Here is a 26966-nt window from a genome sequence, read left to right on the forward strand (position 1 = left end):
TGTGACACATTTAGACAGAGATAATAAAGCAGCAAGGCAGTGTAACAGATAACCATGCTTTAGATAGACATGAAACTTGAATTACATGAATGCGGAATTAGTACTGATTGTTTTTGTGATGATTTGTTTTTCAAAGTAATAGTCAAGTCGTTGTGAAACAAGACTTCCGTATTTTCCTATGTGCAGTAAGTATTTGAGCTTGCAGATTTTGGCATCTAAAGCTACTGCAGATTGTGTGTGTAGACTGAGAGGTCATATTTGAAAAATCTGTTGTTTTATGTTACTCAGTTTAGTTGCAATCTTTAAGTAAAGTAAGATCATTATTTTCATAAGCATCATTAATATAATGTGTTTTAACTTAGATAGCTTTGGTACAAGGCAAAATAATTTAAAATAGGTTATATACTAACAAAGTGGACTGATCTTAGCTCCTGGATTCCCAGGAGTATGAGACTTCGCTATGCGATGACAACCGTATTAAAAAAGGGATATTTCTATGCTGTGGTGTCTGTTAGCAAAACAGAGCCCTGGGACCTGGTCGATTTTAATATAGTGGCTACTGGTTTGAGAATTTGCATTGTATGTTAAGCATTGTATACTAAGACATACAGTTTCAGGGCACAAAGAAAATTTCTTTTCTGGTTCTTCCTGTGCAATCAGAGATATAGAAGGAAACATTTCTGACTTTCATGCAATAATACCTGCTGTTTAATTTACCTTGGCTTTAAAAGTGTCAATATTTAAAGTGCTGTTAGCATTGTGACCCACAGTTGGTGGGCCACGTGTTCCTACTGTGTATTTTCATCTTGTTTGGTGTGGTAAAAATCGTGTTTAACGTAGAATATAGAATTACCCAGTGTTTCCCTTCAACTCACTGCTTAGTCAATCAACTGGTCCTACCTGACTATTGTTTTCGAAGAAAGTTAGAAATAAAATGTTTTCCTTTGAATGTTTGAAGTTGCAATTTTGTATTTATTGTTGTTTCTCTCTGAAGAGGAATGCAAGGAAAATGGTCTTGAAATCCTGTAGTCCACCACTAAGAGGTGGATCACTCACTTCACTGAAGTGAAGTGAAGCAAGGGACTATTAAGCAAGATATTTAGGATCTTTCTGACTCCTACACTTTTAATAAGTATGGAAATAGAATGGTTGTAGAGGCTCTGGAACCCTCACTGTCAGAAGCAAATAAAGGCAGGGCAGTCACACATCTCTCTGAAGGGCATGGGTATTGTGGATCACTACTTAAGGCTTGATGCAGATTACACAACCTCTTGAGATCCCTTCCAGTCCTATTTGTCTGATTCTACACCATCAAGCAAAGGCTTTTGCCTTCCCACCCCCCTGGGAGGCTTTTGGCTCCCTGGGACACGGATGTTGATTTTTCTGCTTGTTTTTGTTGCCCAGAGAAGTGGCGTTGCCATCCTGACAAGGCCACAATAACTCTGCAGTGCAAATACTCACAGAAGTTCATTTGGTCATTTAGAGACTACATCTTACTGTTACTTCAACTTTTACTTTAGACATCACTTACGCTATCACCCCAGCCTACTGTCATTGCCTACCCTCCTTTGGGTGCCACTCGAGTTCTCAGACCTGAACATATGGTAATGTTTTTGGACTTAAAGATCCAGCTCTGCATTAATAAGTGTAATTGCATGTGGCAGAATTTGTATTCAGGGAATAAACAGAGCGGGAAAATTGGGATTTTTTTTTTTTTGCTTTTATTTCAAACTTACCACAGGTGAAATCCTTATTTGGGGGTGGGGATGTGCGATATCAGCCAGGGAAAACAGTCTTGCTAGTAATTGCCATGTTGTCTTTGATTAAATCACTGGTTTCAATATTTGTTTGCTTTTTCTAAAAGCTTTGTGAACCTCTATTCTGATTTCTTTGGGTTCTAATCTGAGTCTTTGTGCTTTTGGGACAAATAGTCTGAAGGTTGATGTTTTGCCAAAATGAACACTAGAGCACTTCCAAAGCGAATTAAAATGAGAACTAACGAAAGCCACTTTGCTTCTGAATGAGGAGTCTTTCAAAGAATTTAATGATCTTCAATGCATAGTAATTTTCACTTTAGTTAATTTGATTTAACTTGACTTGAATGAGGCTGCGCAGACAAGCACTGAGTCCCATTGATTTTCTGTGGGACTCGAGCTCTTAAAAAAAGAGTACTTGCGAAAATGATACGGGTGCATTTGGAAGTGTTGACTGCTCTTGTCTTGGCTTAAGAAGTACTTCAAAAATATCATGTTTAGCTTTCATAGCACCTTTGACAGTGAAGCAGAATTTAACAAATCCACTTCTATTTTAAGATTTCCTTTCCCATCATTACGGGACACATCATGGTCACTCAGAAGCTGATGATGCCACCAGCTTGGAATTCAGCTCCAAAAGCTGTAGCCCCCACATATCAAAGGAAGTTATCCTCATGTGCATAACATAATGAAGTTGCTGGAAGAAAGAATGTAGGGAGAGCCTTAGTACAACATTTTCACTCCTTGTGCTTGTAAAAATTAGCTGGGTTCTGGTTAGTTTATTTACAACACAGATAAATACTTCTCAGCTGAAAAATGAATTCCGTATCTACTACACAGACATCCTCTCTCCTTTATATTTGCATGGTTTGTAGGTGTATGGAAACTTTTTTCACTGTCATGTTACTGTTAACAATTATTTTAGTGTTTAGTCTTTGTGGTGAATTGCATTGAAGTACAAATTTACAGAGCTATGACTGCTGCATGATAGAGTAAGGAGGAAACAATGAAGAAGTGAGCATTATAGCAAATGAAGTTTGTGGTACTGCATGTTGTAAGACAAGAAATATCACTAGCTAACAGTTGGCCATGGATAATTGAATAATTGGACCTGCACATGGCTGAAAGGCCATGCTGTGAATTACTAATTTCTCTCCAAGATATAGAGCATCAGCTTTCTGTGATTAGTTTTAATAGTGGTTGTTTTGGACCCTGAGATACCTATCAAAATCACTTCTATTCTAATAAACCATGTATCTGGATGCAGCGACTTGAGGATTATTTGTAGATTATTATTCTCTAGTGTTGTTTTCTGTGGCAAACACAAAAGGTAATAGTGAATAGGCTTGGGAGGTACCTTGAGAGGTCATTTTAGCCATTCCTCTGCCTGAAGGTAGGAGCTTTGTCTGGGAAGCATTCCTGTCTGACAGATGTGTGCCCACCTTAACTCCAAAGAGGGACATTCGGTAATTGCTCAGGTAATCCATGTCAGGTATTCATGACATCTGATCTAAATCTGCTTTGTTGCAGTTAAAGCTCACTACTTCCAGTGCTATCCTCAGGAGTTGGGGAGAAAAATGCGATAACTCCTCTTTTTAGCAAGCTTTCAGCTATTCAGAGACTCCTGTAATACCTGTTCAGCCTTCTGGTATCTATCACAGAATCTTTTAGGTTGGAAAAGACCTTGAAGATCATCTAGTCCAACCATTAACCTAACATCGACAGTTCCTAACTACACCATATCCCTAAGCACTATGTCGACCCTACTCTTATGTAGACCATAAATCAAATAGTTTTTTCAGTGTTTCCTTCTGTCCATATTACCCAGTCCTCTGAGCTCTTCCCAGTTGAGCAGCATTTTTCCTTCAGATGCTTAGAAGCATGAGATCCTCCCCGAAGAGTTCCTACCCAGTCCTTTCCCCATGTTTGGTTTATACCACCCAAGCAGCATATTTAGCCTTCGTCCTTGCTGAATTACCATTTGTTTCATATCACGTTCCAATTTGAGATCACTTAGATTTCTCATCTTCATTCACGCTGCTCCCACCTTTAGACTGTTTGCAGACAGTCTTTTCCTTATTGTGCAATACTGCTATTAAATACTGCTAGTAAGTGGCTGTTTCCTGAAACAATACCAATAGAAGACTTGGTCCAGCTGGCAAAAACACAGCCTCCTAGCATGCCAACATTTCTTTCTTCCTCTGAGAATTGTTGTCCTCCTAATATGTTCAGGCTTAGATAGTTGGAAACTGATCTTTCTGACCTTTCCATAGGCTTAGCCGTATATATTTGTTAGTGGTCTAACTGGAACCAGTGAAGGCTCTTCTTTGCTTAAATAAGCCTGTAAGCCAGTGCAGGACTGGCATATAATTCATGTACAAGGGACTATATGTCTGGTTTTGGTATATCTTTACTTTTTTCTACTGATAATGTTAAGATTGATTGGTTGTATAGATCTGTCCAGGGTTAAGCTAGGTTAAGTCATTTGACCTCAGAGTGTCTCCTCAAAATAAAATAAGGCCTGTCAGTCCATTTTTACCCATTCTCTTCAAGGGACTTCTCAGTCTTCAGTTCTAGGAGCCCTGACGCCTGCTTGTCCCATCTATCACTGCACTTGTTATATTGCCAGTAGTCCTTAGGGTAGTATACCTGTGTGTTGCTTCTCAAGACTCATCATTTAAATATGTTCCTCTGCCCCTCTTTTTTCTTCTGCTTAGCACCCTAGATGTCATTTAGGGAAAATACGACCTTTTCCTTCCTCCACAGTCTAGGGAAATTATCTTTAGGAAATCACTTTCAATATATTGTTTAAGCAGAGAAATCTTTCACAGATGATTACTCATTAAAAGAATTCAGCATTTAGTATTAATATTGGCATCATTATCCATAAATTAGAAGGACTGAAAAATACATGATGTATGTTAGCTTGAAGTACTCCTTTTGAGGAATTAGGCTCTTGACCTCAGTGAGAATTGAGATGAGCTCCTTAACACAAAGGTGAGAAAAATCAAATGGGCTTTAATACTGCACTTTTACTATGTGCTTGTATGTAACATGTAGGCTTTTATTGTGTAACATTTACACTTGCAAATGCCACATTACTAAATGGTCTTCATACATTCAATTTCAAAGCAATTGTCTTTAGTTGATAATGGCAGGAGAAAAATTTAGAGACGGAGCCTTTACCACCATAAGCATTGTTCCCTGCCAGCACAAAGTTCTTCCCTGATCCGATTGCAGAGAGCTAGGTGTCTTCAGTTAACACTGGACTGATGAGGTGGCTGGAAGAAAGCAAGTGACCATGACCTGGTTCTGTGCTTCATGAAGGAGATGGATTTGTAAGCAAAATACCTGAGGCTGGTCTTTGATTAGCATCAGTTGGGAGAGAAAAGGGAAAAAAACCCAAACAAAACCAAACCAACCAAACAAAAAACTCCAAAACCTTGAGCTGAAGTATTCATTTAGACACTCTTAAAAGCGAAATCAAATTAAAATCACTTCATGACACGATTGTGAGATTAGGCAAAGTTATCTGGGAAATGATGTTTAATAGGTGTTAAATGAGACAATAAAATATTTGAAAACACTCTTCATTAATTTAAAATAATAAATGGCTTATATAAAAAGTATAAAACAATCTACTGAACTCCTCAAATCATTGAAAATGTAAATACAGTCAAGAAAGTACTAATGCCAAGATTTTATTAGTGGCTTAAGATGGATTGATTTTGCAATATTTAGTATTTTTTTAGAGCCTTTATGGTAGTATTCATTTGCCTGAGCACTTCAGTTATAGCAAAACTCTGTAGATTCAAGACCTTCTTATGTTTTTTTCAAATTATAGTAAATGAGCAGTTATGATTAGTAAGTGGCTTGTTGGTATTATAGCACAGCTTTCTACAATAGCTGTAATTTATAGATGAGGCTTGTGAATATGGGAATGGACACAGTCTCAACTGTATTATTGTAATTAGTCTTCAGAAGTGAACATTGTGGTACAACACAGCCCAAATTGGTGCTTTTTGCCTGTCTTGATTTCTTTTGTCTTCCCATTGCTTGAAGCAGGCCCAGGTAAAGCAAGGTAGAGTATACAGCATACTGTATATACTTAGCATATATCCAGATTGTTACAAAACTAAACTAAGCATCAAGTCCAACTCCCTGGCCTTTCTGTCACTTACAGATAGGCACTGATGGTCGGGCACACGGCATCTTACTTGATTACTAGCAGCTTATAATTGTACAGAAACTTAAATCCATCTTTTTCTGAAGGTAGATGATATATTTGGAAAAAAAATATATATATTTGAAACTTGTTGCTGATAGTTCCTACATTCAAGAAGTAATTAGCACAGTGGCTGATAGATTTTCCCACAGCTGTATGTAGGTTACAGACCACAGACATTTGGATGTTGATGGCATGATTAATGGATCCTGTCTGTCATCAAATTTTGAATGGGGTTAATAATATTACAAAGAAAAAAAATTACACCTTCTAATGTAGTAATTCTATTAGTAATTAGATGGGAATTCAGTTGTTAAACAGTTATTAAAATTTTGTAGAAATATCTGCCAGCTCTGCTAGCATCATGTATCAGGCCTGCAGTACTGTAAGGAATAATTTGTGATCTGCTGCATATATATCATCTCGGTCTCAATTTAGTATCTTCCCTTATGCAATTTAGTAAGCTCCCTTACAGTACCACAAACCAGTTTAGTGTTCTCTCGAGGCCTTTTTGGATATGACAACCACACAAAATGCAGGCTCTAAGAACAGAGAGGGTTTCTTTCCTGATCGGAGGAAGGGCTGCCTTCTGCAGACTGCACAAAATTGAACTAGGAGTGGAAATGCAAGAGAGAAAAATCTATAGGGCAATTTAATGGCAAGTGCTGACTTGAAGCAGCATCAACATTATCACTTAGAACTGAAGGATGGTCTCCAGAAAATCTTCCATCCTGCTGTTATAAATTCACCTTAATGAACAGCAAACAAAAGGTTGCAAAGGATGGTTGTGACTGATTGCTGACAAAGTTGTGGTGTACTGCAGCTGGCAAGGCTCCTGCTGGCAAAAGACATAATATGTATTGTTACAGGTCATATAATGGTAAACGAACACTTACTGCCTCTGTGGCAAGTGGATTGATTATTGTGTCCACCTCCAAACAGGTCTGGCTTTGTTTTACAAGTAAATGTATTTGTCCCTGCTGTGTTGAAGTCAAAAGATAAGTTCAAATACACAGAGCTCAAAACAAAAACGAGTGATGTGTACAGGAGCTAGTTTCAGCTTTTACAAAATTACCTGTCATGTGCATATATATATAAATAAATGACTGTATAAATGTATGTTATTTTTTCTTGCAAATGTGATTTTATTTTTCACAGGTCAATGCACCTAGAATGTTATTCTAAGGTAACAGATGATATTTGATTGCTAGGCACTGACTTCACATCATAACCTGTGATCTGATAAAAAGGTCTCTGTTGGTAAATACCATTTAGCTTTCTTAATACATTTTTAATATATTTTAGCTTTTTTTAGTGCACTTCAGAAAATTACAGGTGCAAGAAAGCCCACTTTAAAAGTTTTTCAGTTTAGAGCCTGAGGTGCAGATTTTGTCTTAACTAAAATGCCACATCCATTGCCTAAAATGGAAATTTGAGCGTTTCCACTTCTGTGCAACCAGAAAGGAAGGAAGGAAGGATCCTGTCACTTGAGAAGGATGCCCAGCGAGATTTCTCAGGTGTGGGAGAGACAGGTGTGCTTATATCAGGACAAGCTCTGGTATGTCTCAGTCTCATTTTGGGGCTATCCCATTTGAAACAATGATTAATCGTTCACTGGGCCAAATATATATGGTGAATGATTCTCTAGCTTTTAGCCATTAGAGAACTCATTTAGGATGCGGGATGGTGAAGTTCAAGTCTGAGTTCTGCCTGATTTGGCACCCTTGTCTCAGGTAACCACTTAAGCTACTAGACTGTTAACTGTTCTAAGATAGCGCTTTTGCAAAATTCTCAAGGCTTTCATCTTTCTTCCAGTACAGAATGGAAAGTATTTTCCAACTCTTCATGAAATACGGTTCTTGTTTTCATGCCAGCCACAACTGTAACTTCTGGCAAGAGTCAGTTTGGACTCTAGTCAGCACCACAGTTGGGGAAAACAGAAAAGTAGCCTAAAGCAGTTCTGCCACCCACTTCCAGAGCAGTGTCAAGCATGTTGAGACCTAAGCCCTGCCTGTGTTTTGCATGTGTTCCCCTTAATTATGTTTGACAGGGGGCTGAGAGATACCGTGTTTTGATGGAAAAGATTTTCTTAGAACGCTGATCACTTTTTTCCAGTTAAAGGCATTCATACATATCCTTCATATTTATTCACATGTGTATATACATGTACTTAATACATATCCTGTAAAACCAGATATATTTGCAGAGATTGAGTCTTTGACCCATTTGCAATGAGGGATATTTTTTTTTACTTTCTCTAGAACTTCTTGCTCAGAATCCTACATCATGTTCTCATATGCTAACGTGGACTGTATTTGCCATGCACAATTATTACTTGGACTGAGGTGAAAACAGCCTAGCACTGAATTATCAGGGGTGCATAAGCAGCTGATGCCCTTGCTGTGTCACTGGAAAGCAATTTTTCCACAGAAACTCTCTGCCAAGTGATTTTTAAATTGTTAGGTAAGAACCACGAGCTACATCCAAACATCTTAGATGTAATTGCTTTAAAAAGTATTTCTCATGTGGAACAACTCCTTGTAGGTCTTGTAGGAAACTGGTAGTAAATGATGTGAGGGAGTGGAGATTTGAATAGACCAGGGCAACCTTTAGAACAAAGCAAAACAAAACAAGTGCTTGCCTGGATCTGTGTCAGTGGGAGGCCACTGTGACCCTACAGCAGTTAATTTGTTTAGCATGTTGCTGCTGTTATGCTAATTAGATATTTCTTGAACCAAGAGACTGTCAGTTCCAAGTTTCAAAACTTCTTTCTTTTTCATAAAAAAAAAAAAAGGGCAGATGAAAGTTTCTTGAAAGTATACAATTCTAGGCTGCCTGTGTCTTTCTCTGCACTTGCCTTTTACAACCACTACAAAGCTCATTTTCTTTTTTTATGGAAAGTGCTGTGGTAGCACTAGGTCAACCTCAAAAGCACAGAATTAACAGAACTATATTAAATAATAAGGTTTCAATGCTTAAAAAGAATTGACAGTTTTGATGAGGAAGGGCCTCTACTTGCAAGTTGCATGCTCTAAAGAGACCCCTTCAGAGAGATGGAAACATGGGGGGGAATGTTGGAGCCCACTGCCTTTTCAAAGCTGTAGGACAATAGGTTAGGTTGATGAAGTCCTAAACTGATTCCTAGTGTTAGCAGGACTTCAGTTCACAGAAGTGTGTCTATTCAAAGAGCAGGATGATATTTGTGTATGTGTATAACAGACTTGGCATGACATACTTGTTTACTAGTTATGAATAGTCAGCATCCTGCACACATGGAAACTGTAATTTTTGACTCACTTTTCAGTTTTAACAGGTAGGGAAGTAAATTATTCAGAGAAATTGCTAAAATCTGTGAGCCATCCTTAGCACTTCAGTTTCCAGAGACCAAATAATTAGCTCTGTGCTTGGAAATAATCTCAAGAAATATAATGACTGTCAAGCTTGTCTTAAAGAGCTTCTCTCTCTCATTGGCAAAACATTATTTGGTCAGTCCAAAGACCAAGGAATAAAATGCTTTGGTCTTGTCATTTCTTTTCAGCAAATAATTCTTTTATATCGGGTTCATTTTTGGTTTGTTTTTTTGATGTTCTACTGTTGAGATTTCTGCTTCTTCTTCTGTATCACACTTAGAAAACTGCAGGCATGGATCACTCCAAAATGACAGTTTTGAGGGGTTTTTTTGTATTAGTACTCTAAAATGAAGCCTGCACCTGAATTTGCCCTCATTTTTGAATGCTGAAAACTTCCAGTTTGGATCTGTGGGTCTCTGTTTCAGGCCTGTAAATGTTTTGCTTTGTTTGTCGAAGGAAGACACTAATCTACGGTTCTGCTTTGATGTGTAATGCCATAGTGGTGTAAAACTGGAGCAATGTAATTGTTTTAGCTTTTTACCCCAGCATAGTCTCTATCTGCTTTCTGAATCTTACTGTTTTAACCTCCTCTTACTCAGTGTACTGTCTTACAGTGCTGCCTCATGAATCCAAAAATGCTTTTAGTAGCTTCATATCCAATTGGGCTTTGTAAAAACAGCCTTTGAGCTGGTGAATCTTAATTTATGTAAAGGACGTGGCCACGAGAAAAGTTCCTTCCATAAAATGTACCAGCAGCCATAAACTGCCCAAACTATTGAAGGCAAGTGTGAGGCGAAAACGAAGCTAAGTAAGACTGCAGTAGTAGTAATTACCTAGGTGCTTGTTTAACCATGCAGCAAGTAATGAAGTCAGGGACTGTAATGTCACATCAACTACATTACCTCATTTTCTTCTCTTGCAGACACAGGGAGGTTAAAAATAATGAGCCTGTCTGCCTCTCCCCATACCCCTGAGCACATTGAATCACAAGCACCTTCTTTCTAAAACAAATTTATTTCTTGCTGCCTCCTTCCCAACAAAGACTTGCCTGTGATGAATACCAGACTTCACAGCATATTTGTCAAAGCAGTGCACCTGTGAGGGTTCCAGCACAAGATAAATTTTGGCAGGCCGAGGGAGTAGAGGGAGGTACTAGGCGAGGAATAAATCTTTGTGCGTTACGCCAGACTGCGAATGAGCGTTCTCCTCCTAAGAATCGCCCCTCTGACAAGTTATGATAAATTACACTCTTTGTTGACACCTTCATCGTGTTATTTATGGCTCATTAATTGAACCGAAAAGAAGACTTGTAGCACAGCAGGGGTATTGTACAATACTTTTCCAGTAGGCTGGAACTCAAACCAAAGAACATAAAAGGGAAAGAAAAAGGTAAAGTAATATAGGTATGTGTGTACTCTTCACTGAAAAGAACTAGCTGCTGTGAGGTACCAGTCCAGAATTGTAGGAAGTGGTCTCAGTCCTCTCAGAAGCATTTTGGTCCTCCCAGATGTCCTAGTAGGAGCGTGTATGTTTGTCTTGGGCTTTCATCTTTCTTGTATCTGTGCTGCTCTGTGCATTGCTGAAGCGTGGGATTATCAACCCCATATGAAGGCAAGCATCCAGCCTGTCTTTCTGGACTTGACCATCCCTGACTTCTCCAACAGCAGTCTTCTCTGCTCTTTCCTAGTACCCTATTGCCCAGAGTGAGATTTTGATGTGATAGTGAGCAAAAAGGAAGGATGCTGATGTGACACTGAAGAAGTATAACATCTCTATATCAAAACAAAATGCTATTCTTTTTGGGCAGTATATGCCTAATTCAGAGATGCGCTCATCTGGGGAACGTTTGTGGATCCTAGCCCTCTGTCACTGGTAAAGGCTAGGTCTTTTGACCGAACATGCTATTGTGGCAGTATGGGCAGGCATTTTCTCTGAGAAGAAGTGGTGTAAACAGGAAAGGGAGAGGTACAGGATCTGAGCGGGTGGCTGTCTACGCTTGTTATGCAAGAGGTGTCCGCAGGAAATGTAGCTGAAAGTCATTGTGGGGGATGATAAAAGAAAGAATAAAATCGTTTTCAGTGGATAAATACTGAGGCAGACAAGCTTGCTTCCATGAAGAATTGTAGATTTGATGCTGAGCTGTTTAAAATCTAAAATTGTTCTAACAAGCAATGTCCTAAAAGGAAACTAAGTAAACTGACTCCTGAGAGTATTTATCATGTGTGAGTATTTCAAGTCAGGAACCTGCGAAGCCTGGCCAAGAAAGGAGCAGGTTTTCCTGCTAAAGGATTCTGAGATAACCATTCAGCTCCTTGCTGGAGAACACCATCTGAAATTCTCATATTTCCATAGCAGTATGAGCAGCATTACTCATGCGTTTGCTGTTTGGGCTTCTCTCTTCCAAAGGAAGGCCAGGCCCTTCTGTAGTGGCAAGCTTGGGAGTTTCTTAAATCAGTGAGTGAGTGACAGGTCCCTTGGTAGTATGGTCTAGAAGAGGGAGTAGTCGTGCTGGGTGTCAAGAGATCTGAGATTTGCTATGACATAGCTGCTTAATCAGCTTTGTAGGCACAGTCAGATTTCCTGAACTTTACGGCTTTGGGGTATCTCTTTTTTCAAGTGTGAAATAAATAAAGCTTTAACTTTTCCCTTAGCTAGAGATTGAGCAAGTGGTTCTGCAGGGACAGAATTTAATCAGGTAACACTGACTGTGAAAATGAATTCCTCTTCTGACAGTTTTCCAGCCTCCCAAGTGAAATACAGATGCAGTTCCTTTATGTTCCCCTTTAAGGATTTCCTGCGTATAGGGGTGACCTCTCCTGCGTGTCATTCTGTCAGTGGGGAAGACACTGTGTTTCGCCAGACTCGGGGTAGGTGATACACAGTTCCTATGTATGCAGCTCCACACTGCTGCTCATTGGAAGAGAGATTACGTCCCTGAACTGAAAAGTGGCCTTTCTCACTGGAACTATGAGAGCAGCCTCCATTTCTTTTTTTAACTGCTATACATGGTGTGCAGCCAGTAAGCAGGGCTATTTGCTGAGTGGTGACTGTTTTGCAACCACAGGTGTTGGTTGGAAGGCTTTGCCGTGACATCCAGGTGCCGTAAGTCTGCACAGTAGACAGGTGGTGACTCACTGAAGGGTGCTGTAACTTTGGAGCTAGGATGGAAACCTGATGCCAGGCTGTAGAGGTGCAAGGCCCCCAGTGCCGCTCCGCACTGGCCCTTCTGTGCCCCGGCGAGCCTACTCTTCCCTCAAAGGGAACAGCATCAGCGTTGCCCCTGTCAGTTCTGTTTTGCTCTCTCCTGTTTATACATTATGTTCATTAACGAGTTAATGCAGTGTAGTAGCACCGTGAGAGTGGAGGCAGTGGGACTCCTCTGTATTTACAGAGCTGCCTTCGCTTATCGCGCGGGGCCGCCCGCTGCCCTTCCCGCCATCGGCAGCGGCCAGCCAATCAGCGGCGCCGCCCCGCGCGCGCGGAGGGGGCGCCGAGCCGAGGCCCTGAGGGGACGGGCGGTCCAGGACGGTGCTGTGGACCTGCCACAGCGGCCGGCACGGCCCTCCAAGGTGGCTGCTCCAGCAGGCGAGGGGCTTGCCTCTTGTCCGCACCGTGTCGTGTCGCGTGGAGCCTCTTCAGCTTCCTCCTGCCGACAGCGGGCGTGTCTGGGAAATGGTGGTGCCTGTGGTGCAGCTTCTCCGAGTGGTTAATTCCTGTCTACGGATCTGCTCGGTGATGGATGCTGTTTTTTCATTTCCCTGTAGGTTTTTAATTCCTTTCTATTCAGGTTTATGTGAAAACAATGTAATTGGGGCTGTAGTCATAACAAAGATGAATTTCTAGGGGGTTTTATTGTTGTTTTGATCTAGAGAATAGGGTCATTAAGAGTAAGGGTGTAGCAGACCCAAAATACAAGGTTCTTTGCTCTGTTTTGAATGGCAGCCCAACCCCATGGCAAGTGACAACAGTCTCTGTTGGTTACTTCTCTGTGCCTGAATTCTCAGTTAGGAAATTTAGTGCTGCCAATAAGGATGCAACAGCCAACATAGTACCTGGACCGAGAGGGCTTCAGTTTATCAGTTGCTTGGTTACCAGAGTCCTTCCCCCACCCCACTCCCCAAACCACTCCACAGCAAGGGAAAACCCTGAGGGAAAACCCACACACACCAGTTTGTTTGGGTTTGCCACCTTTTAGAGCAGTAGTTCCATACTGGATAGGTTTAATGTTCAAATATTGAAGAATGCCTGGTAAACTGGTTGCTCAAGAATCTGTCTGGTGCTAGAAAGCATCCTGTCACCTTCTTGGTCACCCTTCCTCTTCTATTCCTTTTATGCAGTAACTTAAATGTGAGCGTTGCCTATAGGCTTTTTTCTATCATTCACACCCTAGGCTGTATTGCCAAAATATTAACAGCTACTTCTGGAGACAGGAAGTGGAACCTTGCAGGTTGAGTGTGAGCAAGGAAAAGAAAACCAACATAGGTAGAAAAAGTCTGAGAGAAATAAAGTAAGGAAAAACAGTTTGCTGCGGGCAACTTTCAATCATTAGTTTTGAAACCAGCTGTAACTAGCATCCAGTTCTACTGTATTAGGGCAGAACCACGTCCAGCACAGCATCCTGCTCCCCCACCTCCGTCCTTTGCTTGGGAGCTCTGTGCTTCACAAGATGTCTTTTGTTTTGTCATTTTGTAATTGTGTCCTTCCTGTAGCATTTTTTTTCCCAGCCAGCTGGCTTTTTTAGTTACAAGGGTAGGTGATTTATTTTTTTCAGTAGTACCAAACAAAGTAAGCATTACAGTATTTTTCAAAGTATTCATTGACAGATAATCTTTCCCACTTTTTAATTTTTTTATTAAAAATTATTTGTAATAATGTGGGCCACGTTATTAGCACAAGAAACAGATCTATGAATGAGGCGCTTTGACTGAAATAGCCTTAAGGAGCTGCTGCTTCCTCATCACTTCTTCAGTCTTCCCTGGCTGTCAGTTTTTCAGGATTTTGACTAAGTACACTTAAATTTTGGCTTGCTGGCTGCAACCATTGGTACATAGCTGCAGCATGTCATGGTGGGTATGGTAGAGTATCTGTATATGATGAGCTGTAGTGAAATAATTCTATATTCGGCATTCAAGTTCATTTATGCCAACATTTTTTCTTCATTGTTGGTGGGACTGGAAGTTCACACATGGTATTTTGTCTCTGTCCCTAACAGGCATAATCTGAAAATATTTTTTTGTTGTTTGTCATGAATTTTCTTGTTCAGTCTTTCACTGCCTTGAGATAGCTATAAACTTTCCCATTTTACTTTTTTTTTAATTGATCATGTTATTGGGACTTTTGAATTGATACTCTGCATATTTGCATGTGCCCATTGCTTCATTTCCAGATGTTGATACAAAGACTTACCCATCACAGCATGCGAAGACAGCACCATCTCTTGGGCTTCAAATACTGTAACCATGTGAGTAGGCTTCCCTGAATTAATTCTCTCAAATGAGACCATGAACTGTGAACTGAAAATAACTCAGGAAAAACAGTTTACAGAATTTATGTAGCCTGACGGGCCTTTAATTCCTGGACCTCTTATAAATAAATGAGGCAGATACAGCTAGTGACATGTTCATGATCTCAAATATTGAAGCTGCCCTTTTCCACAGGCTCACACAGCTATGGCTGTGTTCTTGTGTCTGTGACACAAGTAGAAACCATCTACTATGTAGTAATGAATATACCAGAAAGAAGGGTAGTGGCACCGGTGTCTGTCTTCAAATTGAACAATTAAGGTTTAAACTAAAAATAAAAATATTTTTTTTTTGTTCTCCAAAATTCTTTGGTGGAGGGGTAACATTTGAAAAATTGTGTCATCCTTGATAAAAAATAGGAGCGGGCAGAATCAGCAACTGTAATCAGCTCATGAGAGGTAAGTGCCACCCACACCAAAAAACATTGGCTTCAGTCTCCGGCTTTCTGTGCTTTTGTTCTTTGTCAATTACAAAGTTAAAGGAGGAGGGAGAAACAACCTCCAAGTCAGTCTTACATAATACTTTTCTTTGCAAGGGTTCTACTAATCATGTCAATACCGAGCCTCTAGTTTTTGGTAATTACATTGGAAATGCCCAGTTTGTACATAGTAATTCCAACTATAATTACCATGAAATTATATAACTACAAATTACCCTGTCATGTGGATGGCCTAAATAAGCATGTAGAGTACCTGCTCTGTGATAACAAATTAGAATTACATGGTTGGTTAACTAGCAGTAATAGGAGACTTTTGAAGTGGCCAACCAAGCTGGCTAGTTATATGGGGAGAAAGTGTGGGGGGTTTTCCCTGATGCTTGGTTTAGATTGTTTAGATTTTCAAATAATAGATAATTTCTTTCCTGATACTTCCTTATAGGAAAAAAAAATTCTGACTTGGGGTTTGTTTTTAATAGACATCTATATTGTATTGAATCATTTGCTTGGTCACTGCCAGCTGCTGTGTTTGTTCGCCTGGGTGCCTGCTACTGCTTGTGGGACATTGCCTGTTGGATTCATTTTTTTATTTAGTGATTTTTCACTGAATGTGTTAGAAAAAGATTGCTTTTTTTATCAAAGAGCGTTTTGTCCATTTGCAGCAAAAAAAAAAAAAGTTGATGGAGAAAAGAGCTGGAGAGATTATATACAGGTACAACCTTTTCCTTTCATTAGTTTTTGTTAGAGGAAGGGAAAAATCACGTCTGGAAGTCATATACATCACAAAACAGGCCATTCACTGTGTCAGAATCCCCTTTCAAAACATCCATACTGTAATTCTTTCTTAGAGGCAAAATAGAAGTAATATTGATCTTTCTCATTTGCACTTAATCTCTATCATGACATGATGGGGAAGAAAGGCACACCTGAAAAACAAATAGTAACACCGGGTCATTTGAAAGCCTAGCTGGTCTAGAACTGCAGCACCTCAAAAGTCAGCCTAACTGTGAACGTGGACTCATGCTTCATGCGTGAAGGAAGGCTCGTGTTGCTGGTAGTCTTCCTTTATCGTGAGAGCAGAGGTGCAACCTTGACAAATACGAAACATCATACGTAGTTTTCTACTCCAGGAGTGGTGGTGCACTTTTTGTAGTCACGCAGAAACAAAGGTACTGCTGAAAATGGCTTCTGCATCTCAGTAGACGAGGTATGGCGGAGGGAAGTGAGAGAACAAACCCTCCAGATGAGCGTGGAACTCTGCAGTGGGGGAGAGCGGATGGACCCTGCGGCTTGGCGGCGTGAGGCCGGTGGTGCCAGCGGCGCCCGCCAGGTGGCAGCAGGAAGAAGTAGGAGTTCCGTGCTCGGCCCTTTGTCGTGAAGCTGCATCGGGGGGCGGTTTGCTATGGAAAAAAATGAATTGCTGCAGTCGGAATGTGTTGAATATGGATTTTATTGTTTGACTGGACCTGGTTTTGAAACCAGTGTATGAGAAGACTTGATCTAACATGCTTGTTTTGGTTTTATTTCATTATTTTTAGAGTATATAGTAATCTGACCATGGAAAAGACTGTCACTCAGGACCCAAAGTTCTTTTATTGAAGCTTAGAACTTCATCCTCTTCCAGTGGCAATTGAATCTTCATGTAAAGGTCCTGGCAACTGTTCTTTTCATCTGCAAGAGTCACCACAGAGAAATGTGTAATTGAGAATAAAATGTTTGTCACTTTTCACCCGAAGCCATACTACTTGCAAAAGTTGAGCTTTCTCCAGTTGACTTTAAATTAACTTTCATGCTTTGATCTGTGGTTTCTTTGGTCTACCCCTAAATAATTAGGTAGCCATCTACATGAGAGGGAAAATTCTCAAAGAGGTTTACAACTTAAGCTCTTTGTTCTTATCTAAGTTTTTCTGTTTCTTGCAGAATCTCTTCCATATCTAGCATACCCTCTTCTGAGGGTTACACGTTTATGGAAGCAAGTAGCTCCAGCTAAAGTTTGCCTTGTTTACACACAATTGCAACTCCAAATGCATGGCTTTAATTCACAATAACTTATTTCTGACAGCCTCATTTGTTAGTCAGTAGCAGTGGCAGACAAAAACGTAGTAACAGGGTTAACCAGTATCCCCACGGATTAGTAGTGGGCCCCAGACTGATCTTTGGAAAAGGTTGTCTGTGCTGTCCAGATCCAGAGTTTGATAGACATTCCTTTGAGCTGGAGTTTCAATTACTTATGCACTCTTCTTTTTGTTTCAAGCAGATGTGAGTTGTGCTATATGCCAACATTATAACCTATATTTAAAAAAAGTAACACAGGAATTCTTAGCCTGGAAATGATTCAGGGTTTTTGTTTGTTTGTTTGCTGTCTACCTTCTGCTTTTGTCATAGCTAGGTCCACCATGTCTTTTTTTGTCTGTTAATCAGTGAAATACTGTGCAAATCAGTAGGAAGTCTTCAGAGATTTATGCTGGGAATATGTTTTAAACAAATATCCTTTATGGTGTGAATAAACATGATGATTTGGTATATTCCAAATTGCACGTGGACTCTAGCTAGCATGCAGTGTTTATGAGCATGGATAATTATAATGAAAAGTGTTCAATTTTCAAATTCTCCTTTTTCTCTTCTGTGTGTCATCTCTAAAGAATCCATCTTTCAGAAGGTGCTGACTGGGAATTTACTAGCAGAGCAGTTTCTTGTGACTGTTGTTTGGTAACTGGAGCATCTCAGAAAGCTTCTGTGAGAGTTTGTGGTAATTTTGGTTGCAGTGAATGAAGATAATTCAATAATTCAACAACTTCTAAAAAAAATATTGCATAATTATTTAGATCATTTAAGCTATCAGAAAAATGTTTTCAGACAGTTTTATTGCAGAGAACTTGTTTGATTACCTGAGCTATACTCAAAGCTGTTAAGAGATATGGTAAAAAGGTAATTGATTAATGGGTTTAATCTGGAAGAGGATGGGATTTTTTTCATCACTTGTTTGTTTTTGACTTTTTGTGCAAAAATAACTGTTAATTCAGATATCTGCTGATGTGACGCATTTATGTAAAAAGCACAAGAATTTTTCTTCTACAAAACCAGTTGCGTTCCTCTTACAAGTGAAAGATTTCTGTGCAAACATATCTTTGTTTACTGAATACTGAATATTTTTAGGACACGTGCTGTTAGTCACATTTGTACAAACTCAGAGACTTTGCTATTAGTGCTCCTGAAATCAAGAGAAGTCCTTCTCAGAGAACCAAGTTACTTGTTTAAGACGACAAGATTTTTGTGTGATCGTCATCTGAAGAAGGTTTTTGAACGCTGTTCAGTCTTCATTACTCTTTTAAACTGGTAGCACAGTTTCCCCTCCACAAAGTTAATATTCTAGAATGGGGGGGTATGTTTCTTTTATTTGCTATCCCAAAACTTTACCCATACAGATTTAATAGAAAGCTCCTTACATCATGGGACTGTGTAAATAGCTGTACAAAACATCTATGATTCCATAATCCCAAAGTAAACCGAGGACCTAAAATTTATTTCCCACCAATGCAGCACTTTCCTGTTCCAGATGTATTCAGCATGGTCTAGTAGTTCTTTCCATAACTTTAGTGCATCCGCAATCCCATTAACACAAATAATTTTATTCTTAGTTAACTTAGTTCTTATTTTGAGCCTAAATATTCCAAAGTTAGAAAGTTACCTGGTCTGTTTGAAATTTAGTAAACTGAGATAATAAAATCATAGATTAAATATGAACAGGGAACCTAATAAATGAGAACAGAAATAGAAACAATGATACTTCAAAACATTTCTAGTTGGTGTGTACCAGAGGACTGATTCTGTCCAGCCTCCTGTGGAATGGGGTGGTTTGTCTGATTCCTTGACAATTTTGCACTGTATACCATGCCAAAACCACGAATCACTTTCATGCTGGATGAGATAACTATAAACAGCAGGCAACTGGCAATCTTTATTCACTTTGCAAATTGGTATAGATTCTAAAGATTATTATTTGACAGAACCTTTGTAAACAGCTTAAACAGTAGCAAAATACATGTAACTGTCACAGGAAGAGTAACCAGTATCTGGTGATACTTACGCTGGTTCTAGAGTACTGATACTTTTCATGGTCCTCATTTGTTGCTCTTTTAGACCAACATTGGTACTCTGTTCCTCTAATAGTTAAATTTTTCTGGTTGTCTCTGTGACTCTATCATTATGATATTCCACTGTGTTTTCAAAAGCAGGTGGAAGAGTTAAGAATGTCTACAAATACCCGTCATCTGCTATTGCTTTAGCATACCATATCTGTGGTGTGAAGGCTGGCACGACTAGGTTCATACCCTCCATAGGTAATAAGTAATGCTTTTCCCAGCTGAGGAGCTTTATAAACACACTCAAGAGTTCTTGCTCAGGGTATAACCTTGTTATTTTAGAACTCACTAATGATTTGTATATATTCAAAGATTTTATTGAGATTCTTCTCAATTAAAGAAATGAGGATTCATAGAAGAGTCATCTGTTGAATTTCTTGAAATTATTTGAAATGCTTAGTTTCTTATGATATGGCTTCACTTTGAATTTGTCTGCGTTCTTATTTGGGTTGTTTTCTAATCCCTGTTCTTTCCATGTACTGATTCTCTCTGCTGATTGCTGCTTGCAACCAGATCTAGCTACAGCTACCAGTGCCCTGAGCTAATCTGCTGACTAAGTTAAAGAAGAAATGCTACTTTTATTCTGACAAGTAACTAGACCACTTTTCAAAGAGTGTGCAGCCTACGTCATACAAGCACATTGCCTAAGCTATCAAGGAAGAGTCAGAATGGTCTCAGTTTACTGTAACACTAGGAGATGTGCTCCTGGAAGTCCTAGCATGACAAAAGGCTTGGCAGCTTCTGTAGAAAGAGAGATGCAGAAACCTGAGGGAGTTTTCTGAGGTGACTACTGTACCTAATCCAAGGTAGCTGTGTGCTTAGGGGAAGATACTCATCATCTGAGCTAAGTCTATAATGAAAGTGTATTTTAGAGAGGCTGGAAACTGAATAGCTGCCTGCTGATGAAAACAGGACTGTACACATTTAAAGCTTGACTGTGCTTCTCTAACTCACTATATATCACAAGATGTCTCATTTAAAAACTGGGGCAGGATTTTTTCCCCTTTAAAGTGTGTTAGGGAAGACATCATTATTAATGCTTGAAAAAATTATCTATTGAGTGTTCTGAAATATATGTTAACTTAGCGATGAATCAGAAAATTATCTGAAGTTCATGATTTATTTTGCAGACTTAGAATCAGTTTATGGCCTTACATGAAGGAGAATTCTCTGTTAGTTTTGTGTTTTTAAGGTAGTTTTAGGATAACCAAGGAATTGTCACTGTTTCAAGGAATGTTAATGAGTCTTTTACAGTTCAGATAAATCAACCAGCCAGTTGCCTTTAGGGCTGTGTGTTGTCTTGGCAAGTGTGCAAGATGAGGTTTTTAAGTGTGTTGTATTTTGAAGTATCATCTCAAGGAATCATGCACTTGAGAAGTCTAATTTCTGAATCTAAAGTTAGGCAACTGATATGGTTCCTCAATGAAGTATTTTATTACCAGAGATTTTAAAGAGAAAATGTCTAAACAGTTAGAACTTGGAACTACTAACTGTATGTTGTCAACATCTTTAACCAGTAATGTAAGCATTTTTAAGTTGATTTCCCTTAGGGATGCCTGAAGAAAAAACACATCTTAGTATGGAGTGGCATATAACACTTCAAATGTACGATATGAATGGAAGTAGCTAAGGAATGTGCATTGCTTCTGGTGGGGTCCCTTTGAGGCTTGGCATTCAGCTTTACAATTAGAACAAAACTATGATGTTGCAGTTGACAGTTTTGCATTCCTGTTGATTACTCTTGCATAGAGAAGGATTCTTGTAACTCATCAGTTTAGAATTTACTAGTTCTGTTGCATCTATTGGGAAATTCTCAGGAAGTTTAAGGATTACAGCTGTAGAATTTAGGCTGCAAAAAGAATTAGCCTGTAACAGTATATATTGATTATCATTTTTTTTCAAAAGTTCAGTTGATTTGTTAATGAATAATACATTATAAAACGTTTTATAAAAGATGATATATAAATGGACAGCTCATACAAAATCTTTACAATTTGTATTAGAATAAATGCTTAGGCAGTAGTACAAAGAGTTCTTTAAAATATGCAGATTAAGGCAGTAGCTTGTGCGAATCTTCCAGATTTCTGATTTTTCTTTTCCAGTAGGTGTTCAAGCGTATGGGTTGGTGGAGCAGCCAAGATCCTAAAGAGATGTCTGTTCCCATTTTAGAGATTCCATAAAAATATTGCAAATGCCAGTGCTTATGGTAGCTGCATTAGGCTATATGTAGATATTTTTATGTATAGTATGTCAGACAGGAGGAATAGGTTTGTGTGGTACAAAATGTTTCTGATTCTATCATATCTATGTAATAGTGACACTGACCACTTGGAGACTTGTTTTGCTGACAAGAGTTTTTTGTCAGTCAGTAGCCAGTTGAGCTTGTCTTCCCAAGATCTCCAGAAGCAAGTTTTTTTTCAAGGGAGAGCATGTGTGGTTCCTGTTCATATAAACTGTTAAAAAGAGAAGCCATGAGGTCTAAAGTTTTGAATTCGGTTCTTCCTGTTAACCAGCTTTTGATATTGTGTGAATCAGTATTTGCACCAGAAGTATCTGCATGTGATTAAAGAACGTCTTTTATATGGTTCATCTGTTCCAGAATTGCTAAGCGAGCCAACTAATCACCAGTGCTGAATTTGGCAACCTGTTCATGATCAACACATAGATTTTCTTTTTAATAACAAAAAGAAATAGCAAGAAGTTACTTTTGTTGAATCGGTTATATTTATGTTATTTTTATTTCTATATTGAGGTCTACGTTTGAAGGGTTCTGCATTGCAGTTTGGACTCTTTCGAGCGTTCTGAGATGTTAATGATAAAAGTAAATTGCATGAGATATTTAGGGGAAAAAACAGCATAAACTTAATGTTTGGATCATCAATTCATTCAGCTAAATCTGATAGACTCATGTGTCTGCTTGACTTGCTGAATTGGGGTATGATAACATCTACAGGTTTATGATTTTTACAAGTAGCTGTAGATTGGTACAAAAACAAATGGACAACACAAGTAGTTGTATGGCTGCTTTATATGGTATGCTGCTTTACAAGTGATACAGTGCAACAATGCACTGGTATGCTGGCTGCCTGCAGTGAATGGAGACTTTCCATGTACAATAGCTAGTCTTACACTATTTCAAGATGACATTTCCCTTTCTATATAGGAAATACTGCCAATTCTGTGATAAAGAAAAAGGCTCCAGTTCAGTGAACAACCACCTCTTTTTCTTTTCCTTAATGGCCCACTTGTGACATAAAAGCAAACAATGCTTTTGTTTCTAGGTTATACCAACTATTCATTAATAGTTGTGATGGAACATAATTTGCCAACCTAAGGCTTTTATATATTCAGTTCTGGAAAGGAATTGCTGTGATGAAAAGAAAATTGAGTACCTGAAACTGTTTGGACTGTATTTGAAAAACATAAACATTGGCAAATAAGGCGGTCCATTCATAAGCTAAACATGTAAGTGATTTTCTGTCTTGCTATTGATTAGTGCTAAGGGCATACAATCCAGAGAAGCTCTGTAAATTCCAATCAGAAAAGTGTTTGAGAAAAGCATGCTATTGTTCCAGTCCAGGAGGTGAATGTGAATGTGATCACACTGGCACATACCACTGGTCCATCCTCTGTGTGTGGAGAAAACCCTGTATTGTTTCTAATGCTAATCGATTGCAGTTATTTACTTCACAGTAGCTCAGAGTGAGACAGATGCTTCATTCTGTTAGTGATGTAAGCTCAAGTGACAAGTCAAAATAAAAGACTTGTCCAAATTACTTTAAGACAATAAACATGATGGCTCCTCATTGACAGCATGTTAAATATTAATTTCTCAAACTGTGAGTTTGAAAGGCTTTGACATGTGTCAAGATTCTGACTATTTAAAACCAGTCTTCCACAAAAATTTCTTATAGACTGAAACAGCAAATGTTGACTTGTATGGCAAACAAATAAGATTCTGTAGTCTGTCTGTATTTAAAAAAAATAAAAATTGAAATCTAACTCTCAGTGTATTCCCCAGACATAACATGGGCTATTGTTTGAAAATATGTAGCTTGCTCAAAGCTTGTTAATTGCCTTTCATTCATGCTAGGAAAACCTTCCTAAAGGTACTGTCCTAGCCAATAATAATACCAGTGAAATGAGAAAGAAATCAGTGTTGTTGTTTTAAGAGTTGCTAAATGCTGTATTTGCTGTGAAAAATGGATCTTGTATAAAAACAAAAGGGAAGAAGTAGAATCTGTGCTTCTGAAGAAGGCAGTGCTATTCAGATAACCCTTCAGAGAGGAAGGAAAGTATGTTTTCCAAGATCTTCTGATACTAAAACCCTTTTACTGCTGTTGAGAAAAATCTTCTGACAGAGGATTTAGCTTCTGCTAATCCTTAAGGGACTTGTTTTGACAGAGTCTTTATAGCAGATTTTCTCAGTAACTTCTGATTTGTTATAAAAGAGCAATTACTGATTTGTCCTCAAGCACCTTCTTGAGCATGTTTGTTAATGAAGTTCATGTATGTACAGGAATGAGGAAGAAAAGCCAGTCAGAATTGTTTACTGTGAAAAAACAGGAAGATTTGGATTTTCTTGGATCTCCAGTTCTCTTTCTAGCCCACAGGGTACTTAGAGTCTGGGTTTCATTTAGTGTGTTATGTGGCCTGCTCAGCAGTTTGTGGAAACGGATCCTGCTTTCTCTTTACAGTGGACTATGTATTCTTGTTGCCTTTTCTAAGCATGAAAGCGTTTCCTTATGTTCAGAATAATGCCTACGATTGGACTTCAATCCATTTTCTAGTAATTTGCACAGGTAACCAGAAAGCCCTGGTTTTACAGTGGTTATGCTAATTAAGGGGAATAAACCAGCTTTCTTGAAATGCCTTTGTGTCGCTTGTTCATTTTTTATGAAGAACACAACTATATGTCCCTTTTCAAAATCAAAGATAGTACTGAGAATCCTCAGAGAACAGCTTAGCTCTGTCAGTTTTCCTAGTTCTTATTGGCTCTGTGGCTGTGCACATGTGCTCAGTTTACAGAATAATCTAGGAAAATAGGGCTGCATTACCAATACTGTCTGGGTCTAATAAAAAGGTGTCATGCTGTTTGGCTAAAAAGATCTTGGATCACATTCACACGATTTCCCATTGTTCTCCTGCCAAACTGTCTCATCCCTGATCTAGAGGAACTGTCTCTGTAGTTGACACTGTAGTTAATTCATCTGTTGGCTTTGCTTCAGAAAACAAATATGGCTATTAACCAGTGTTAATAAAGTTTTTTTCTTCTAATCTGAATAAAAACAAAAATTATAGAGCATACTGGAGTGATACAAAAAATATGTTTCGAAGGCAAGTCTGGCTTCCAAACCTCTTTAATTTATTCCAGCTATTTGTTTTTAAATATTTTTGTTAATTCAAATGAACGTACTTACTCTAAATCAACACAGTTTGTGCTTACTGTGCAGCCTATCCAAACCATTTCAGTGGCAAATCACACCACCTCCTATCAAATACAATGTAATGTTTGTATCTTGGGGCATAGTGTACTTTTTTGCCATAATAGTAGAGACATGCTGAAGAAGTGCATACCTCTCTAGTTAAGCTCATCTAAAATTTAAGAAAAAAATACCCAGTTTGGGCGTTTCAGAATGACTGGCCTTAAATAGCCCAAATCTCACTCACAACTCACATCTGTCAGTGATGCAACAGATGATCACTGTAATACTGGCCTGTTTGAATTTCAGGTCTGGAGAGCAAATAGTTCTGTTTCTTTTGGCAAAGAATGTGCGTTAAATTTGCAACAAAATATGGTAATTTAATAAAGGATCATTTCAGTGATAAAGACTTCCTGACATAGCGATCTAAGGGCAAAGAACCAATAAAGGAACTATTCTGCTCTTTGTTACCATTATTTTTATTCCATCCTGGCTTTCTGCTTTTGGAGAAATAGTAGGTTCTGTTACTTAGAGTAACAAAGCTTAAAAGAAACAGCTTGCAGAGCTCATTCTGATAAAGTTGTCTAGAAATCTCTTGAGGAAATGAGCTTCTGGTAAAATACCAGGTATTTCTCACTTCTGGCAGTTCTGGAAATGTTCTGAAAAAAGCTGTTCCCAAACTAGTATGGGAAATTACTGTGGTGGAGCTGGAAGACAGATATGCAAATACCTATTTTTGAGTAAAAAGTGAAAAAGTAACTATGAAGAAAAACACATTTTAAAATCTTCAGGAAGGATTCTTTAATTCTTATGAAGAAGTTAGTAATGTCAAGGGAAGGGGAGAAGTAGCCTCTGTTCTTTTTTCCAGACGTACTTGCTCTTAAAATGAAGAGAGCTACCCTCACACAAAGGCCTATTAAAGTGCCCCACAAGTGGATTTAGTGGAAAAGAGCTAGAACATTGTACATGCATACTGCACACTAACTTCATATAGAGACAGGTGGTAAGAGCTTGCTCTGTTAGCTGTGCTTTCTGTATCTACCATTTTTTAAAAAGCAACTGCCCAATGGAGAAGATGAGAATAAATATGTAGCCTGTTGCTACTGGATGAGTTTGTCATTTTAGAATAAAGCAGGGCCCCAGTTCCACGCAGTATGGACAATACTGTCTCTCTGCTCTGCTTGACAAGAATTAAGATGAAATGTAAGAAGAGTTGCAGATGTGTTACCAGCTGTTTCTGTAAAATAAGCTGTGGTGTGAATAATGTAATAGACTCCAACTTAGCCATTGTAACTTCCAGTGATACTAATTAATCTTGACTCATTTGTTTTAATTTTACCCAGAAGTCACATATGGTTGTGTAATATCTTAAGGAAGGAAGAGGTGAAGAGAATGAAGCCTACCTATGTATAGTTATATTGGTAAAATGTGAAATAATATTTTTAAATAAGGGAAAAATTGTGGAAATTTATGAGGAAAAAATGTCTGACATTACAGACTTTGCAAACAGAGCTGTATAGAGAATGCCAGGGAGCTGGTTGCAGCATCAGAGCTGGAATATATCAGTTCCTTGCATGGTCAAGATGGACTAACAGGGAATACTGTAAATGCATGTAATTGACAGTTGTAATTGATGATCATGAGCATGGGCTCTACTACTCACAGAATCCTTTCAAAGAAACAACGGAATATGTTTTTGCTCCGTGTTGCTCCAAATTATGTGACTCTCAATAGCCTTGGAGTCTAACTTAGTCTGCTTGATTCCTGTACTCTTGATTCTAGCCTCAGACTCAGTTTGTTACACTAACACAGGACATTGGGCTATACAGCAAATCTGTCCTAGTTTTAGTTTATGATGGATGCTTTATTGCTTTTATAATAACCCAAAATCTACCTTAAGTACTTCATGTTTAGAGCCCTTGATACTGTGTATAGTTCTTCTATTATAAATTTGTAGTACAGTGGTTCTGAAACTCTGTCTAATTTACCCCTCTGGGTACTAATTGCCACCTTTGTGCCATTGTTACAGCTGTTTTTCAATAGCAAAAACCAAATCAGAACAGACATTTATTACTACACAGAGGCATTTCTTGAGTGGTTTAACAGTTGCTTGA

General features: G+C 38.7%; 1 protein-coding gene across 2 annotated transcripts in view; it reads left to right on the top strand.

Annotated features, from left to right (window-relative positions):
* The window catches only part of RORA (RAR related orphan receptor A), a 383110-nt gene that overhangs the window by 140103 nt on the left and 216041 nt on the right, over positions 1 to 26966 (top strand). The gene's annotated exons all lie outside the window — the stretch shown is intronic.

The sequence above is a fragment of the Strix uralensis genome, chromosome 11 (assembly GCF_047716275.1).
Source record: "Strix uralensis isolate ZFMK-TIS-50842 chromosome 11, bStrUra1, whole genome shotgun sequence".
Classification (NCBI taxonomy): Eukaryota; Metazoa; Chordata; class Aves; order Strigiformes; family Strigidae; genus Strix; species Strix uralensis.